Genomic DNA, 18,789 nt, shown 5'->3' with positions numbered 1-18,789 from the left:
TAGTAATGGCAGAGTTTGTGCAAGCTCAGTGGCTGCACATATTAGATATCAGCAGCACTTGCAGTGTGTGCGTAGCACTGTTTGTCTGTGTCAGAGAGGATTCCCCTTTGCGTCGGTTGCACAATCTCACACAGGGAGGGGATGAGGGGGCTGGCACAGCACTGGGGACTATAGAGGAACAGTCCAGACACAGTCGCACTAAAACAGAGTCTGTGGTTCACACAGTAGAAATATGGGCACATGCATCATTGGCCAGCACACACAAAGCTACTCTAGAATACTTTACATATTTTCTGGCATGAGTTATGTAAAAGGTGATTAGGAGGACTCTATGGCTCAGAAAAGCAGTGCCAGGAAATTTAGAAGACAATATCAATAAAGATTAGGAGAAAAAAAAACATCCTAAAGGGAGACTAACAAGACACAAAACACAGATGAAGGGGACATGAACGGCCATGAAGCGGAAGACAGGATTTCTCTTTTTCCATCTATGTCTCTCTGTCCTTTTCCCTGCCACCCCCTCTCTCGTTTCTCTCTCAGTCTCAGTGAGGATACCCCTTCCTACCTTCCGCCCCCTTCGTGTCTACCCCTCCCATCAATATCTCTCTCTCCATCCACCCACTACGAAGTGTTAGATCTCTGTCTCTCTCTCCCTCTCTCTTTTTCTTCCTCTTTTAATGTGTCTTCTTAAGTTGTCAGGCCTGCTGCTGACGCCATCCTCCTCCACTCAGCCAGCCCACTCAGTCCTGTGGGACGAGCTATGACTCATTCTCTCCCTCCTTCCCTCCCTAGTTACCTACCTACCTACCTTTCTGTAGCTCTCTCCAAGTCTCCCTCTCTTTCTCGGTTGCTTTCACTAGTCACAACCTATGTATAGTTCTCTGCTGTGTGTGGGGGAACATACAGAAGGTGTATGGACAGAACAAATCAGACTGATGAATAAGAACACAAGGAGAAAGTGGGTGATGGAAAGAAAGATATGTTGGCCAAGTGAACGACAGTCTCCCTTCTGCATGATGAACGAAAGCCAGTGCATAGAGAGGGGATCCTGACCTAACATGTATTACTGATGAAGGCAGGAGTGCTGGAATGTAGGTGAGGGAGAGAAATATGGAATACCACGTGGGCCAAAATTAAACACGTAAATAATTATGCAACAATTGCATTAATTAATGTAGATTATATGACCCATACTGTACATTATTTAGAATAATTAGAAAACACTCAACTCACTATAAATTACATTATCTTTCTTCTGTAACTACGAAAATATTTCTTTATTATTATTCCATGTTGATCAGAGCCAGAGATTTTTTGCCATTAACATGTTGAAATGGTTTCATTAACTTTAATACGACATTTCCTGTTACAAAAGGATGCTGGGGCAGGACATAACAGTGCACTTTCAATTGTAAACTAATAGGATATCAGGAGCTGAGAGGCAGTAATACTTTAACAAATTTGTACAAAGTATTAAGTGGTTGAAGTATTTATTTGCACCTACTTGCGCAGTGCAAAACAATTACGACAAAAGCATATGTCTAAACCGCTGGAAACTTGCAACAACAGGAAGAAGAGTCATGGATAAGAGGAAGAAATGGTTCAAAGCGTGCCTTCACTTTAGAGAAAGATGACAGGGCTAGTTGTAATTTGTTTAAAATTGTCATTTCAAATAAGGGTGGGGACATCAGCAAAATGCTGAAACATCTTTCTACAGAACATCAGCTTAAATTCCATGTATTTGACACTCTACACACAGTGCTTCCCAACTGAGCAGCACGTCTGTTACCAAGGGTAAATATCCTATGTTATGAAAATGGAAATGAATGCCATACAGGCAGGCTTAGCAGATTTTTTCTTTGACTAAGAAAGCATAAATGAAAACAATGATTAAAGAGTGGAACTTTTGCACACCTGAGTTAGATGCATGATGGCTTTTTCCTACTCTGTTTCTACACTGTGTTCAGACTCAGAGAAAATAAAGCATTTGTGCTGAGGCTGAAAACTAGGCCCACTTTTTCCGCCCACACATAAAATTGATCAGGAATCAATAATGGCATTGGTATCAATTAAATCTTATCAATTCCCATCACTAGCACAGGCAGAGACAAATCTAATCTGTGAACAACCACAGCAAACAAAAACGCTTCAAAAAAAAAATTTGTGGCAATCAAGAAAACCCCATCTGTGATTTTGAAGACAAGGGAATAAATTTGTTGTGTTGATGCCAAAGCTGAAATAAACACTGGATTTCTACCAAATAAAGGGTTACACTCGGATTTGGAAAATGTTTTTTTTCTGATTGAAAGAAGACTATAATAATCAAGACATATTTTGCTGTAGGTGCAGCTTTGCACTAAACCATGAAATTCATACAACCACTTGAAATGTCACCGCAAAATACATCACATGAGGTCTTCAAGGCCAAAAAACACATACACCATGGGCGTCCTAAAACCCAAGTCTCAAAAGCAATAGGGAAATCCCTGCTTCTTAATGCATTTCTATTTTGGTCCCATCAATCGACAATGTAATGCTGAGCCTAGAAATCTCTCATCAGTGTTTCTATCAAGAGGGAGCCCTTAGGGAGTGTGTTAATGACACTACCAGAGCAGATTCCACAGTTTCACCTTGCAAAAAGGATAACAGTAAAATAGTTTTAATAGCACATGACCATTACCATACATTTCTATACATCAAAATAATGAAATCTCTTAGTTGTCCAATAAATACATAAAGGGCTGGATGTGGGATTGTGGTGTTTTCTTGTATTCAAGTACAGTGAGGAGATGTGTGAAAGATTCTGCCTCCACAACTTGAGCTGCTGATAAGAATATGAATTACTATGTCAAAATGAAATTGGGTGGCAGCTCCTGCACTCATTAGAAACCTTATGTAATTTATCAGCTTTTCTTACTGTGAGAGGGAAGAATAGTGGAAGATAGTGGAAGAGAGATAGGAGAGAAAAAAGAGAACAGAGAAAGATGGAGGACCAAGGGGTGGCTAGTGAGACAGGAAGAGAGGAAAAACTTCTCAATGATGAAACAATCTGTGCTGTTAAGCGATTGGACCAAACCTCCACCAATGGGAGGACCAGCTCCATGGCAACAGGCTCTGTCACCAAGAGAAAAGCAGCCATATCCCTCAACACCCCCATATTTTTCTCTCTTTCTCTCTCACGACCCCCCTCCTTTCCCCAATTACAAGGCCCAGTGTATTTATCACTGGGTACTCACATAAACACAAATTAAACAGCACACATACACACACACAAAACGCACAACACCATCATGTGTTACTTATAGCCTGAACAACACAGCTCAATCGCACAAACACAACAAACATACGCACATGTGACCAAACAAGGCTTGCACATGTACACACAGGCATACACACTTAATGGGGCTTACGAAGTGATCAGAATGTGATTCATTCACACACACAGTTATTTAAATGTGCAGATTGGTGATGACTCCCCTCACACACTGTCTGACTGCAGACAGATCTGTCCCACTCTGTCCTGATGAGAGCAGTGACTAACTATCAGGTCTTGTGGAGCTGATCCTTGAACTAAACAGACTGAGCTCATAGACACAAGAAGGAAGAAGGAAGAAGAAGACCCCGGCAGATAGAAAGAGACTGTCCCTCCCTCACCGACATAAATTTGCACAAAATGTATTCAGCATCAGAGGGTATCATGCTTATGTACAAACCCACCTTTACTCAACTCAACTAGCTTTACTGGCTAAAGTTGCTGGCTTAATATCTGAGGTTAACCCTAAAACTTTACTGGAAGCATAATAATAATGGATTGCTGCTTAACCATTGCCACATTGACCAACTGTGGATGCTATGCCAGCAGTGCAAGCTGAGAGGTGAAGCCTCCGGAAGGAGCGAGACACGCTCAAATACGCTCCAACCTTATTTTTTGGCAGCTGCATGACAGACAAAAACTGCTGGGTGCTGAGTGGGATAAACATGAGTTTAATTTTTTTAAAGATGTGACTATGAATACACACTGCTAACATAATGATAGAATGATGTAATATATTTGCAATATTTATTTGATCCATTTTGCCTATGAGTTTGCATTACAAAAAAAAATAATTTCAAAGCGTTAAATATGTGTCAACACCCCATAAGGACATATACATGATAATATGCACATACATGATCATCAACATGATAACTCATAAGCAAGTAGGCCTGCTCGATTATGGAAAAAAATCATAATCACGATTATTTTGGTCAATATTGAAATCACGATTATGTAACACGATAATTTCACATGACTTTGGGAACGTGCTGCATTTATTAAAAAGACACCTTTTTTTGCCATCTAAATTTGTGGTGTTCCCTTGCGTTGCAGCCACTACCATGTAGCAAATCTTGCTGAAGCATGTTTCTGCTCGTCGTCGGATTCCTTGAAGCCAAACTGTTCCCAGACAACATAGTTGATTTTGCCTTTTTTGCTCACCAAACGCTGCTGTAGCTGCCCTCCTTCTGCCATCTTTACTCGCGCTGAGTTTTTAAATTCCAGCGGATGATATGCACACGACCTGCCTCCCTCTGGATGAGAGAGTCTGTGGCTTCGGGAGGGGCGGATGTGCGCGTGCGAGTGTCATTCAGAACGCAAGACAAAATAAGAGTGTTCTTGCAAAACAGAACATGCAAAATAATCGTTTTATCTCGATTGTACTATTTTGGTGATCGTTGGGAGCCGAAATCGAAATTCAATTAATTGCACAGCCCTATAACCAAGAAAAAGCAATTGGTGAAATGAAGGAACCTAGTTTGGTCTGATCCATGTACAGGCAATAGCAAATCTGCTGTGCTTGCACTTGTGGGTGTGCTCCAAAACCTGACCAGCACAGTATCAGTTAGAGCTGGTTGGGTGTCGTTTCCACTCCATTAGAATTTGGCACACCAAACAGCACATGCCATTTTTGAGGGCTTGAAATGATGGCTCTGTGTGGTAAGTATTATATCATGTGTATGAAAAGCATCACAACCAAGACAGGCTAGTAACACTCATTTCACATAGCCTTTCGTGGGTGAAAATGCAGGCTGTTCAAAAAAAAGATATATATAGCCAATGTATGTATTTAATAAAAAATAAATAAAAATAAAACCAAATTAGCGTACTACATAACATATTATTTTCTTTTATATTAAGTCTTCATAACTGATACATTAATCAGCAAAGCCCTGGTTTGAAAGCAGAGCATGGGTAGCAAGCTTAGTCAGTGGAATTTCTTCGGATACCTCACCTAGCCAGGAAGCGAGGCAGGGACCCCAGCGCTGAGGGAGGGACCACCAATAACTGCTGGTGCCTAAATCAAGCTCAAGTTACCACACAATTTTATTGCTACAATTTCTCATCTACAATGAATGTCTCAAACTGTCCTTCTCCCTCTCTATGTTTCTCAGTTTAACTGGTGGTATTTAGCCAACTGGCTCTGCCTCTAGCTTAAAATGCATATTTCATTACACCGTCAGGCTGCTTCTTCCACATTTGTAAGGCCAATGACTTGGCCCAATGCATGATAAAGATGATACAACTCACTGTACAACTTCGTCAGACCTCTTCTTTTAGTTTCTAAATGTCTATCTCTCTCTCTTATTGTTTGCCACTATTACCGTCTCTTTCTGACTGTGTCTCTCTCTCACCCAATATCTGTTATATTCTGCCCTATCAAGTTTGAGAGCAGAGTTGAGCAGCAGCAGTTTCAGCTCCCCCTCAAAGCATTTCGTAATCACTCCACTCCCAGTCTACTGTTTTCTCTCCGCTCACACCAAGAGAAATCCCACTCTTTTATGCTCCATTGCAAATATAGTAAATATTTTCTTCCTGCTGCAAAATTCAGCACAAAGCAATTAAAAAAAAAAAAAAAAAAAAAAAGGTACCATGAATGTCTATAAAATCAGCGTCACAGTTTCAACCTGAATGTGAAATTTGTCGTTATCCTAAGTTGTATCATTTCATCTACTAACAGTGAACTCTGCAAGAAGTTCCTGGCATATTTGAAATCAGTATGTTTGATCTGTTACATACTGCAAACTTCAATAACCTCAGTGAGGGACCATATGCTCTGTGACTGCAAAACAGTGGTCAAATTCTTACATATACAGCTAAACAAAATTTAACCTTATCTGAATACAGGTGCTTGTGGGATGGATTAGTATCTTGGAACAAGGAAGAAATCCAATGTTCCAAGCTGCTTCGCGTTCCTGGCAAAATCATGTCACTCTGCTCCCACACCCTGTTCCTATCTATAGATGCTGGTGTCTTAACCCCTCTTCCACAGTCCTGTAGCTCTCAAGTAAGGACTGAAAACTTTGGCAATTTGTCCGAGTGGTCAAAATTATCCTTTACCTCAGTAAGGCACTAAGAAATGCTCCCTTAAATAGCCTTCTAAGCATCTACAACTAGTCTTGTTTTGAGGTGGTTCATGATTTTCTTTTAGCTCTTTTTCTTTTAACATGTTTGTATTTATTGAATGTGTATTTAGTGTGTTATAGCTGCATGTTCTGCCAAAGCAATCAAGCATAACCCATGATAACTTCACCATCTCCTGTGTTGATACGACTTTTAAAAGGACAATTTCTCTGTTGATGTTGAAATAATTGCTGTGAAAACATTTTACTCATTAGCTGATCTATGTCTGAGCATTACACTTTTCACTACTTATAAATTGTCAGCTGATAATTATAAAGTATAGTCTTTGCTCACATCTGAATGAAAGATAACATCATGGATCCCTGAGCTAGAAATGACTTTACTTGAAACAGTGTTGGGTTTTACATTTCTTGATAAAGTAATAAATAATCAATTTGTTTGAAATAAGAGAACCAACACTTTCATTTTCACACAATATTACCACTAAAAACTGAACTATTAACCCTTAAAAACTGGTAGCAAGTTAAGTACACAGTCACTCTCGTAATGCAGCTCAATGCACCTGCCATTGGCATTGATTTTTTCTTTGGCTAAAAAACACATGGTTTCATGGGAAATAGTTGCACCTGCCACAACTTCTGCTGCAAAGCAAAGGAACATCATTCATTAGCAAATTTCCTTTCCTACGATTAGTCTTCAAACTGATGGATGTCCTTATCAAACTGGACTTCCTGGATCATGTCATCTTTCCACTAGTGTCTGTAGCAAAAACACCCACACCAATGAAGCCTCTTGGTGTTATTTTTTTTTTAACACAGTGCTATTCTTGGTCTGAACATTGCCTAAGAGACAGAGAGGAACTTCTGTCTACATGATGAAATTTATGATTTTAGTTATAACCTGAGTATATGTTAAATAATGCACTGACAAACAGCTCGATGTGTCCAGATGGACCAGTGCCCTCTATGATCTGCACAAACACCTCCATTTGCCACAGCCACACTTAACAACAGCTGGCTGGCTGGGATGCCATGCCAAAACAGTGATGGACACCCGAGTGCTGCCAGCCTAACCCGGAAATCAGGCATCCAGCCAGTCAACCAGCAAGGCTGTCTCTGTTGGGCCAGCAGAAAGCGTGGTCTCTTATAATGTGACTTGTGCACTCCAAAACAGCCAACATGAAGGCAACATGCCAGTCATTCAGACAACCATCCAGCCAACATCCAGCCAACCAACACTCAGCTCAGACTACCACCCATCATCCCCCATCAACTCTTTTTCAGGGGTTCTCCACAGGCATATAGCGATTTAAATATAGTTCCTTCGAATCCTGTCGGCCACAGTGAGGTCAGGGTCTGAAAACAAAACAGACCCAAAACAAGATCTCTCTTTATCACACTCCAGATGAGATCTCTAGTACCCATCAACACAGATTTTATTAAAAGGCAGAAACAACAGCAACTAGAACAGTAAGTCAGCACAGAGAGATAAAATATGGCCTCTGTCCTTTATGCATTACCATTACACCAGGAGCAAGTGACCGCAATGTTCAAACAATGACGACACTATGTTAAAATAGAAAAATAGGGGGGTGATGACAGGTCTGCTGTTGACATGCACAAGATGATATGCATACTGAGGAAACCATTTGACAGACATGTAAGCTCAACTAAGTAGGGCTAAGACTAAATCTGAATACAGCTGTGTAGATCCTGATCTTGTCGCCAATCTCCTACATGACATGTTTGGAACAAAATTTCCAGAGCCCACATTACAACACATTCTTAGTTGCGACAGGGTTGACTATAGTAAAGGACTCCTTCTCACCACATACACTATGCATGGTAAATTGAGAAAACCTTGACTCTGTGTATTTGAAATTTGCCATTGTTAAGTTCATTAGATGCTTTGCTCTCTATTCATCCATTTCATGTGTGAGAGTGAGTGTGTATGGCACTGGCAGCACTGCAGCCCCAGCACAGAGGTAGCGTTAATTAGAGAAACTGCACACGGCAGCGAGTCACTACATCACGTGGCTGACCTGACAGCGGTAGCAGGTCAGCGTCGCGCTGTGCTAGTCCATCTGTTTACCTGTAAAAGCCAACCACTCCCAATACCACCGCCTGCCTAAGGATAGCAATTTAACTGTGTTCACCTTCAAGTTTTTCTTGCCTTTCTGTCCCTCACGATCCCTATTCATCATCACAACCTTCTAATTATATCAGAAACTACCACTCCTAAACTTGTTCTAGTTATATATAGCAGGTCCTCCACCCTCCTCTCAACTTTTCTATCATTTATTTATTGACTTGTGTTTTGAAAAAGCAATCTATTGGTTTACGTATATATAAAAGTTTTCTCAATATTTTATTGTTATAAAAATGTCGCATATTGGTTTCATAGACACATTCCTGCTAGCCACTATTAGCTATCAGCATTAAAAGGAAAAAACTAAAGTGACAATCACATGATCAAAATAAATGTCTGGAAATATACATTAACATTCATAAAATGTGATAGTTGAAGGCAAGGCAGGGAAAATTTGACTGAAGAGAGAAATATGGAGAGAAGAGGCCATGAGAAGGGACAAGGGGGTGTAGGGTGACACTTTCAGAACAGAATTGCAGAGGTTTTCAAGCAGTGAGTGAATGAATGCTAGAGTTGATACAGATCGCATTATTAAAGGCTGCTATATTTAAATCTTTTAACTGTTAACTGTGAAACCTGCTAACTGCAGCTGGCGACAGCAGTCCTTGTTCTGCTCTACAGCCTTGGTCAGCTTGGCATAGAGCCACATGTACAAGTTCCCCACCTAAGCAGAACAAGAGCCACCATCACCAGCTGCAGTCCAATACGGTGGAGTTGCAGTCCATCACCTATAGTGAAGTTATACCATTGGTCAGCCGGATTGTTGGACTTCTCCCACTGGCAATTGGTTTTTCAAAATAATTTGGTGCAAACATTTGCCATTATATCATCAGGGGGCGTTCACAGTGGATCCACAATATTTTTCATTTTCAGACTACTGTAGAAACGTAGAAGAGAGTTGCCAGTACACCTCTCTCTGTGTCAACTCTGTTCAGTGAGAATAATTTCAGTGAAAATGAGAGTTATTCTGTTGCTTCTAGCTTTCCCTCTGAGTGATCATTCTACAAGTAAATATAGGCAAAATCATGGCACAGCCATTGTTTTTAATTTATGTGTATGATGATTTTGTCAGACAACGTTGTGGTTATAAAAATCAGGATTTAAACAGTGCGGAGCAGCAGCTTGGAAATGGCTTTTAAGCTGGTTAACATGTAGTCTTAATGCCGCGTTTCAGCTACTATTTCATACTTGTTCCAGAAACAGAAAAACATGTAAATGAGAACAACTTTCTTGGGTATTCGACTGTAAGAAAAAACTGTATATGTGAGCCCAGAGAGTAGGAGAGAAGCAAACAGATAAAAGGGCTGAAACCAGCTGATACTGGGCAGAATTCAAATATGGCAAGATGATGTTGTGAATATGTTAATTGGCATATTATGTCATCTGGCGACATTAAGCTACTTTTTGAGCTCTTTCGAAATTTTCAACTAAATTTCGCACATTGACCATAAACTATCCCAGCCATATACTAGATTTTGACCTGTGTTGTTTATCTTCTGTATTTGTTAATCAAAACAAAAAATGCATAAGGATTTTTTCCTAAAAAGCTTTGCATGAGAAAGGGGGAATGTTCTGACTTAAAGGCAATTACAGCAATAGTTACTCCAGGGGTTGCTATCGATTTTTTCCCTCCCTTCGTCTCTCTCTCATGCTTCCTCTCTGTCAGACTAAGTCTTTTTCCCACGCAATGGCAATTAGTATGCAGGAGTGAGGCTGCAGGAGCACCTACCTGGGGAGTCACAAACAAAGGAACAACAAAAGTTATGGTCATATGCACAAGATAAGGGTGCACACACAACCTCTTACAACCTCTTAATGCAAGGAGATGGACTGTATTACGTCAGTAAGGGCTACGCAGCGAGTTTTAGCCACCTCAGCTATCTATGCTTTTATCAATTTTGACATGACATCAGGAAGAAAATTGCATTAACTACAGCAACCTGACACCAACCGGGTGGCTTCGATCTCTTCAGGGGTTTGCTGTGGTTATTGTCTCTTTTCCATTTCTAATTGACAAACGGGTAGAATCATTGGATCCTTATCATTTTATTAGCTTACATCTAGCTAGTTGAATTAAGAGTGTATTGCTTTGGACAATGATACATCCTAATTTATTATAATGCTCAAAGATGCACACACATGTACACAAACACACAGTCATTATGTAAACAGCCCATATTCAGCACAAGACAGATCTGGGCCGAGGGAATTACAAAAAAAAAAAAAAAAAAAAAAAAAAAAAAGGATAAACGGAAGTCATGTGGAGGATTGGGAGTCAGATTTTGCAAGGTTATAACCATCAGAACAGAGAAGGAGTAGGAAAAGCCAGGTCTTCTAGACCCGAAACAGTGCTGAGGCCATGAGGATGGCTTGCTATTTATAGCGACAGATTTTTTATTCAAGAGAGCTCTGCTGTTGTGCTTTCTCTCACGCTTGTGCTGCCTCTCTCACCTCCACTCTATCCTCTTTGTTACCGCACATTGTGTTTGACAAATAAAGGGGTAAAACACTGACATATGCAGGTATAAGAGTATATATTCTTTAGAAACCAAAAGGAGATTTCTAATGCCTGATCCATTCATAAACAGTCAAAATGATAAGGGAAAGGAGTTCCCACATGCCTTTTGTAAGCCCATAGGTTCTCCTTTTTTACTGTACCCCTCCCTCCTCGGCATGACAGTGTTGCAGAGTGACGCCTACTTCTTAGTGACTCTCCACCCCCACAAGGCCACCTCCACCCTCCCTCTTCTCACACAAGGACACAGTGGAAGGGAATTCCTCATTACCTCAGCATTTGCTTCACTAAACACATTTTGTGTGTCTGTACATATGAACATAAACTGACCACCGGGCACACACACATACGCCATTTAAGGATCACAAATTAGCATCTCAGCCTGTAATGTACAAAATCCATCTACATAAATGTAACCTTGATTCTCCTTACAGCTTAAGCACACTGATAAAATGAGCTGCAGTTATAATTACAAATGTAGGTAATGTATATGAAATTATCTTCCAGCAAGCCCCATTATATGATTCTTACACCATTACTAAGGCATAATTAAATAAATTGCAGCACAAACTTTACAAAGTGCAACAATGAAAAATGCCAAGATAAGAAACAGTTATAACAGTGGCAATGGCTACATGTCAAACGAAATCTCAAGAGCTGTGAACAGCACCATGAACAAGCTACATCTCACCTACAAATTATTAGCACACACTGACAAAGACACACAGAGACATACACACACAGCACATGCTTACTGTATTTAGCGTTCAGCTCTGTGAATATCCAGCCAAGTCGGATCAGGTGTGTCACAGATAAAAGCACATTATCGCAGGAGAAGCAGTAACAGAAGTAGCTCTGGACCAAGACAACGCTGATATTAGTTTTATCTCACCAAGTAGTACAAATTAATGACTTCCATTTCCCTCAGCATGTAAATAGCTGAGATTCAGGGGTGTTTAGCTCTGTCACTTTCTTCAGCTCATTATACTTTCTTCTTCTCCAGACTTGCTCTGTTCCTTTCCTGTCTGTACGTACCAACAACACGGTTTTGTTAATGGGTTTCCCGTAAAATGTACAGAACACTCTATTTGGACTGCCCCCTTTCTTTTTCTGAATGAAGCACAAGCACTACAGAAAAACGGAAAGCCTTGCTTGCTGGCTGGCTCCCTTTCTCTCTACTGCTCTTATGCTATCATGCGCACAGTTTGCACCGCTCCCTTCTCCTCCAACCCTCCCTTACGTTAGGATTCTCTCTCTCTCTCTCTTACATATCTTGTTTGCTCTCTGCCTCTGTGCAACAATATAATTGCAATGACAGCCAACCCATGGCTCGCAAGAAGCCCAGCTGTTTAGAGGGCTGCTTGGATCAGCCAGTCTGTCACTTGATACAACAGCAGGATACTTATGAGAGATTACAGTAAATAGATTTATTCTTTCACAACTACAATTTAAGATTTTGAACATCAAAAAAACAAAAACAAAGGTATAAGCCTCCATCTGCAAACAGGCAGAAGACACAGTCCAGGCACACTCAAGTCATCATTCATCTCTCCATTTCATGGGAATATATGAGGTTGTTATCTGTAGCCTGCGTCTCAATAAACTGAATGAGCTTAAAGTAGTGACAGCTGCTGGTGAAACAGAGCACTGCTGCAATGGTCAAAATTAAATAATAAAAAACAAGAGGTTTTGAAGAGAAACTAGTGGGGGGATGTAATGAAACTACCTCATTAGCTAAGAAAAACCTTAATCCCACAAGACGACATTTGCATCTTCTCCCTGCAGCCCCCTCACTGCAAACAGCAGCTGAAAGACGCAGTGGAAAAGAGGCAGTCAAAAGTTCAGGATCAAAGTAAATGTCAATAGGGAACTCTACATAAGGTGGCTGAGGTCCAGGGATGTCTGTTAGACTCTTAGGTAAGGAATTAAGTTAAAAAGCACACAACAGACAACTTAATGTTATTGGACAAAAAAATATGCATTGCCACAATACAGTTAGAAAAGTGAAACAAATATGCTCACTGAGCAAATAAGCACTAGATCCTGAAGTAATCCTAAACATTTTCAAATGGTGATTGCACTGTGCACCATACAAAAAAACATTGGTAAAAGAAGGTTTATAGTGAATGAATTTCAACTGCAATTATCTCATTTTCCCTGACCATGTACCAGTGTTTGGCTAGTTACCAGATTTCTGCTCAATCAGAAGTTTGTTAGCTTATTGTGGTTGTTCATTGTTTTAAATCCATTATATGTGACAGCAAATAATGCTCTCTGGTATGACTGTCTAGTTAATGCATAAGTATTTACAGAAAAGTGAGGTCATGCAAATCAGAAAATACTTTCACCATTTACCACTGCATTGAAGTTCCACTAAAATCTTGTTTTCTCTAAACGCTGTTTTGAGGTGCTGTGATCTACCACAATATAGTTGAGCATGCCAATCTTCAAATCTTTATTTAAAAAATGGCACTAAAGCTCTGAAGCACTACAATTTGAGGAAGAAAATGGTCCTACATCCCTGTACAAGCACCATGGTTGTTGTGAATTTGTCTACAAAGTCAGTCTACCACTTAAATTATGTGGATCAAATCATAGATTTGACTATCGGCAATAAGCGACTCAATTTTCTCCTTGAGCTTTTGGACAGATATCCTCTTGTTTACATATCTGTCCGGGTGCATATCAGTGGTCTATATTTATTCTGTTTTTGAGTCACTTTAAATTGTTTATATTCAGCATAGGGGCACTTTTTTGGTTCATTGGTAAGCAATGTTGCCACACAGCAAGATAATGATTTGTCCATGCTGCACAACAATAAGCAGGTACAGGTAATGAATGAATGGATGAATGATGTTTTGCACAGAACTGGCCCTCTCTCCTTATTTAGCCATGTTAAGATGAAAAAACCGACCAATGACTCTGCAATCCTAGCATGGCCCTGGAAAAAGGTTTGTCTCAGGTTGACCACATGACTGGAATAAAGGGGATGGCATGCACTAATGCCACCCTAATGCCTCAATCCAAGTCCAACAGCTTCTTCTGCATTTGCAGCCAGGTAGCCTCTTTTCTCAGGACAGACTGACAAGACAGCAAAAGGCTTAGCGAGAAGGAAAGAGAAAGGGGAGGAGCTGAGCAAGGATCAGCGGCCAGAGACATCACAGATAAAACGTTCATGGACACAATCACCTGACAAGGTGCTGCAGTCGCTACACACAGCATGTAACTGAGGTAAAGCTAAAAGGAAAGACGGGAGGAAATGGTTGTTTACACCTCAAACGTACAAACAACTCAAAACAGGTTTTTACTGAATGACATTGTTTAGACATAACCAGTTTCTTATTAACTTATGATTCAACATGGATTAAATGAAGCCTGTTTTGGCTCAAAAATTTTAATAAATGAAGCTACATTTGCATTAAGTCAATAAAAGTATTAATAAATGTACCTTCAAAAAATGAATAAGAACAAAACACATGCTTTGTCAAGCCCTGCTTGGACCCTACAATCTAATGATGAATTTCAACATGTGACAAGTTCTCTGTTTTCTTTTCCTTTGAAGTATCATGTGAAAGCCCTCCAGCTTTGCAGCAATGACACTGAAGTCAGTCAGGCACCTATACCCAATCAGAGGCCAGACTTAATAGCTTTGCAACCAGTCACCTCCCTCCTGCTCTGATCAATAATTTACATCAAAGCAAGCAATGAAGGATAGATATGAAATGGGAAGATTGAGAAGTGAAAATATCAAGGGAAAAGTAGCTCAGAAAACAAAGAGAACAGGAAAAGAAGAGGAACAAATAAAGATGGAGAGAAACAGAGAAACAGGAGTGGTTAAGAGAAGAGAGAGATAGGAGCAGCAGCAACAGCACCACGCTTGGTGCTCTGGCAGAGATCTATAAATAGCTCTTCAAATCTCTCTAGAAAAAGCCACTCTTCTGCTTCTGCTGCTGCAAACAGAGATTCAGAAACAGAAGCAGATATGGATACCTGGCTGACAAATAAACGTAGATATCATGTCTTCTTGGATAATAACTGCCTATTTCAAATTACATCTGCCTGTAAAATACAGGATTAGAGCCACTTTGACCATCATGGCTTGTATATATGTTTGATCATTGCACATGAATACAGAAAAAGCAAGTAAGTTAAAACATAAAATCACATGTCCTACTGGTGTATGAATAAAGAATTGGTTATAGTCATGCATCCTGCAAACCAAATAAACGAATAAAGACCCTTTTGAAATATAAATTCTTACACCCGTTCACCTAGTTGTAATAAATAAGGCTAACAATTCATTGACATTTCACAATGTGACACGGTTCTGCACATGAAGATTGAAAGTTGCAGGGTATTGGGGGGGGGGGCAGAGTACTCCATCTTTCTCATTGCTGGCCTTAGCAACAGTAGACTGTTGATTCAATGACTCACCTCCATCAGATCTTACTATAGATAATCCTTTTCTCAATAATACTACCCTTACACCATTAACTGGACTGTGTTATTTAGGAAAGATCAGTGCCCAATGTACAAATGCAGAGAAAGGAGCTGTAATAGGGTCACATCTGGTACAATAAGAATCACTAAGAAACACTATACCAATGCTTTAAAGCTGAAATTGTCAGGAGCGGTACCTCCTTAACCTGACCTTGATCTTGCTCAAAACAGTAACTAAAGGAACTGACAAATTGTGATATTTTCAAGACAATCTCAACATCAAACGTGACTATGTTGGCACTCCATGCCTGCCGTTTGCCAATTCTCAACATCACATGGCTGATTAATGCCAGTTTATATGAATATTTATGTTTTCAGACACACATGCATGTTTTCCCAGAGCAGATGTTTGAATCACAGCCTCGCAAGTCTGTGCTGTCATCCCATCTTGTTTGAAACAACAGTCTTGCTATCTATTTTCAGCTAGTGTTAAAAAGTAGTGCTAAAGCCAAGACACAGTCAAGTGTGAATCCTCTTCGTTCATGTATTTTACAGACTATGGATTGAAACACAGAATGACTGGCAAGCTTGCTTCTCTTTAATCTTGAAAAAATATACTTATAATCATGTCTCACTGAGCAAAGGCCTTACACTATAGATGCAAAGAAAGCTTAGGAATTAAATAAAATATAAACTTCAATTGTCACGTGCAACAAACAAAACCTAGGAGTTAAGCTTATTTGTTTGAGACTTTTTTTTTAATTTTTTTAAATCAGAGCACTTAGATTAACTTCACAACCCACTGCCATTCAATCAACGAGGCAAACTAAGATCTGTAACTTCCGGTTAATTAGTTCTTACATCTAAACTTTGCTGTCGTTTCTGACCATCAGTGGACACACATAGCTACTATATCACCTTTTTATCACCAGTTAAGGAGGGCTTTAGACATGATTGCAATTTACAGCTACAAAAAATTTTCAATGACTTCATTCAGATTCAACCAGATAATTGATCACTTTATTCACGATCACTTCAGTCACGCATTCGTTCACTGAGTTTCAGTACCTTCTCTCAGTTAAGATTAGATGGATAAAATGTTAACATGGCCATCTCGAGTCAAACATAGAGAACGCGGACTTTAAAGATGGTGCTTAACGTTACGTTACATATCTAACTAAAGATCATGGATCGTCGACATCAAATCGTCTCAAGTCATCTTAAAGGTTCAGCTCACCGTTTCGCTGGCTTTGCGTCTTGAGTCCGTGTGTAGAATCCTCCAAGTTGTGTCTGTAGAGAACAGATGGCAGTATGGTCAAAGCCTTGGCTGTGCAGTTGACTGAAAATATTAGCTTGCCCACACGCTAACAATAGCTAGCTCACAGCTTTAGCTTGCTTCCTCCGGCGAGTATAATTAGCCACCTAGAGCACCTAGCCTAGCTAATGTTAGCCCGCTAGCTAGCCTTTTCTTTTCAGAGTACGCTTGCTACCCAACTTCAACAAAACCTAGCGTTTATACTACAGCTGGCTAGCCAACAAAGTAGCATGTATTTACAATGAGGCGAACCTTGTTAGAAAACTCTATCCGCACTGTCAGGTCTCAAAATAACAGGTGCTAGCTAGTACGGACAGCTAGCTTTCCGAATGACTTACCGATGCTAATATAATGGTGCTGCTAGCTTGAGTTGGTTCACTGCGACCCCGACTGTCAAAATAGCGCCGCGTGAGGGGAGAGCGGCATGAACGTTAACGATAAAGAGCAAGCACTGAAGAGCAAGGCAGTCAGATCTTTTAGAGCAATACAGCTAAATAACAACAAAACGTCAAAGAATAAAAGGACACAAATTAAAGAAAAAAGAAACAAAACGCTATTCCCCCTTCTCTGCTCCGGCTTGTGTGAGTGTGTCAGCGTCACTTTTTTCCCCCTCACCGACAGTTTACGTCAGCGGCGTACTTCACAGTCGCAGGGAGACGTTCAGGATACTGTAAACTTATACACCGTCAAATGTTACTGACTGTCAAAATGTTGTGTCTGAACGTAGTCTACTGTATGTCATTAAGGTGCCATTTTTACTTTTTTAATTTCTATGATTGGAAAGCAATCAAGGTTTTTTAACATTATGAACTGCAACATTTTATGAGGGTGCTTTTATTTTTAACAGCATGTTCAGTGTGGAAAGTAGGCTAAGTATATTTACTCATGTACTGTACTTAAATACATTTTCTATTTACTTACTTTACTCGAGTATTTCCAATTTATGTCTCTTCATACTGCTATTCCACTGCTTTTCAGATGAAAATATTACTCCACTACATTTATCTGACAGCTGTGGTTACTAGTTACTGCGACTTTAGTTAGAAAACATACAATGCTGGGATTTACATGATGTCACTGTGTACTAATAAGAATTATTCATTGTAACTTGTTCTGCAACAACGGTGGAGGCTCTGAATTTCTGGGGAAAAAAACGATTTTCGATCTTGTTTTACAATAACTCACTATTTTGTGAGCAACTATCTTTACATTGTGGTTTGTTAGTTCTACTCAAGTAAAAAATCTGAGTACCCTACTTCTTGCATCACTGAATGTCCCCCATACCAGTTCATTCCCATCCAATAAATCTATCAAAATATAGCCTGCATATCAACATCATAAGTCTAAAATCGAATGATTTCGTTTTAATCTGTTTTTCAATCTTCCTTAAGAAATACTGTATATTCGTGATTATGGGGGTGAAATAAAAAGTTTTCTTGACTTTTAATTTGCACGCTTGACAATATATGAAGTAGATTTTGTTGTAGTTCCTAAAAGACCCCACATGTCGGCAGGCTAGTACTTCAGTGTCACTGTAAGGCCTTGTCGTTCAGCGTTATGACCTACCCTAAGACTCAAAGACCAAAGAGGGAAAAAACATATTCACTGTAAGTAACACTGATGTAGGCCCAAGATATATTTCTATAATACACTTATTCTTGATATGATTGTCAATCCCTGTCTGATATGTGTCCATCTGGAAGGCTACACACACAAAATCAATAATTCCTTTTCAACAGGTGCATAAGGCTCCCTACCCGATGTTGTAAAATAGTAGACTAACTTATTAAACCTTAGCAAACTGATAGGCTACACCCTTTAGCATGTTTTTGTGCATGTCCACACTCGGCTACAGAGGTCATTTGTTACAGTAGGCTGACTTTCTTGAAACACCATACAAACTTACTATATGCCCACAGAAGACATTATAGCATTCATTTTTGCAGTGTGCTGCAGGCCTGTGTCATAAAG

General features: G+C 39.8%; 1 protein-coding gene across 13 annotated transcripts in view; it reads right to left on the bottom strand.

Moving 5' to 3' along the window:
• The window catches only part of LOC130182971 (R3H domain-containing protein 2), a 52,222-nt gene extending 34,778 nt beyond the window's left edge, over positions 1 to 17,444 (bottom strand). For 10 of the 13 annotated variants that reach the window (XM_056398230.1, XM_056398310.1, XM_056398273.1 and 7 more), the window contains exons 1-2: positions 17,157 to 17,444; positions 16,741 to 16,793 (exon numbers count right to left, since the gene is read on the bottom strand). The gene's annotated coding sequence lies outside the window, so the exon portion shown is untranslated. The other 3 variants (XM_056398301.1, XM_056398240.1, XM_056398249.1) reach the window with 3 other exon arrangements.
• Positions 17,445 to 18,789: the final 1,345 nt, after the last annotated feature.

The sequence above is a fragment of the Seriola aureovittata genome, chromosome 2 (genome assembly GCF_021018895.1).
Source record: "Seriola aureovittata isolate HTS-2021-v1 ecotype China chromosome 2, ASM2101889v1, whole genome shotgun sequence".
Classification (NCBI taxonomy): domain Eukaryota; kingdom Metazoa; phylum Chordata; class Actinopteri; order Carangiformes; family Carangidae; genus Seriola; species Seriola aureovittata.
Note: the sequence above shows the minus strand (reverse complement) of the source record. Positions and strands in the feature narration are given on the sequence as shown.